Here is a 1,986-nt window from a genome sequence, read left to right on the forward strand (position 1 = left end):
ACCTTCCAAACTTTACAGAAGCTCTCCTGCGAACCTTGCAGAACTAGCACTCCTGAAAGAAAGGATATTGCGGAGACATGGCTTAGCCACAGCCTGGGGGATGTTTCCAGAATGAGATTTTCACTCTGCAGCGGAGTGTGCGCTGATATGAAACTTCCTGGCAGATTGAAACTGTGTGCCCGACCGAGGCTCGAACTCGGGACCTTTGCCTTTCGCGGGCAAGTGCTCTACCACTGAGCTACCGAAGCACGACTCAGGCCCGGTCTCACAGCTTTACTTCCGCCAGTATCTCGTCTCCTACCTTCCAAACTTTACAGAAGCTTTCCTGCGAACCTTGCAGAACTAGCACTCCTGAAAGAAAGAATATTGCGGAGACATGGCTTAGCCACAGCCTGGGGGATGTATCCATAATGAGATTTTCACTCTGCAGCGGAGTGCGCGCTGATATGAAACTTCCTGGCGGATTAAAACTGTGTGCCCGACCGAGACTCGAACTCGGGACCTTTGCCTTCCGCGGGCAAGTGCTCTACCACTGAGCTACCGAAGCACGACTCACGCCCGGTCTCACAGCTTTACTTCCGCCAGTATCTCGTCTCCTACCTTCCAAAGGCAAAGGTCCCGAGTTCGAGTCTCGGTCGGGCACACAGTTTTAATCTGCCAGGAAGTTTCATATCAGCGCACACTCCGCTGCAGAGTGAAAATCTCATTCTGGAAACATCCCCCAGGCTGTAGCTAAGCCATGTCTCCTCAATATCCTTTCTTTCAGGAGTGCTAGTTCTGCAAGGTTCGCAGGAGAGCTTCTGTAAAGTTTGGAAGGTAGGAGACGAGATACTGGCGGAAGTAAAGCGGTGAGACCGGGCATGAGTCTTGCTTCGGTAGCTCAGTGGTAGAGCACTTGCCCACGAAAGGCAAAGGTCCCGAGTTCGAGTCTCGGTCGGGCACACAGTTTTAATCTGCCAGGAAGTTTCACATATTAATCTGTGAAATGAGGCACACATGTAAGGGGCGATCAAAAATTTTTCGTTCCAAGACCGTGCGGTCCAGTATTGGTGTGCAGATCGGGAAAAATCGCCGTTAACATTAAAGGAATCATCCAACCGACGTACAAGGTTGAAGATACCAGGTTGGTAAAACAATGTGTCCAGCCGCGTGAAGAAGTCCATGACTGCCTGCTGCGCATCCTCGACCGACAGGAATCGTCGTCTCTTAAGGTCCCATTCAAGGGACCGAGGGCGTGACAATATCGTTGGGAAAGGTCAGGAGTATAGGGCGGGTGCTCGAGTGTCCCTCACTTGAGTTGGCGGAACTACTACGATACGACATTTGCGATGTGGGGGATGTGCGTTTTCATGAAGGAACAGCACCCTTAGTCTCGTACCGTTTCCCAACGGTGTGGGTTTCGACAGATATTCTTCACTATAAGATGGATGTCTACCGCTGTTTTTCCTTCGGCAGCCAAGGAAAGGATGACAGTGCGTCGGTCCAGTTTGGAGGCATTTCGTAACAACGTCGTCATAGTTCAAGTATCCGCATTTACCGCTCGCTATTTGGAGAGACACAAATTCCGCACTGATCACTTGCCTACATCTCGGTGCTTATATACCATCATCGGAGTCGCGCTACGTTGAATACATGCTGCAGAAAAGACGGCAAAACGGAAATTTTTTATCGCCCGTTTTATATTCAAACTCTTAATGGTAGCGTAGTAAGGAATTTTCCTTCCATATCATTTAGCATTAAATATTAATTTTAATAAAAACGCCGCCCTAAAGCGAACTGCTGGAGATCAGATGGCTCTATACCGTAACAGGGGACTGACGAACACACAAGAAAGTGTGCGAACGTACGTCATAAGGAACTTAGTAGACTGTCTGTTCTTGTATTTTTAACGAAGAGGCTCTGTTTTTTGAGAGCGTAAGTTGAATCTCTCGATAAACAACTGCGCGACAGTCAGTTCATTAAGGAAGGCATTCAGAGACAGAAAAA

General features: G+C 48.7%; 1 non-coding gene across 1 annotated transcript; it reads right to left on the reverse strand.

Annotated features, from left to right (window-relative positions):
* Positions 1 to 474: 474 nt before the first annotated feature.
* Trnap-cgg (transfer RNA proline (anticodon CGG)) lies at positions 475 to 548 on the reverse strand. The gene has a single exon. It is a non-coding gene; the product is annotated as a tRNA-Pro (tRNA).
* Between the last annotated feature and the right edge of the window lie 1,438 nt (positions 549 to 1,986).

The sequence above is a fragment of the Schistocerca nitens genome, chromosome 5, assembly GCF_023898315.1.
Source record: "Schistocerca nitens isolate TAMUIC-IGC-003100 chromosome 5, iqSchNite1.1, whole genome shotgun sequence".
Lineage (NCBI taxonomy): Eukaryota > Metazoa > Arthropoda > Insecta > Orthoptera > Acrididae > Schistocerca > Schistocerca nitens.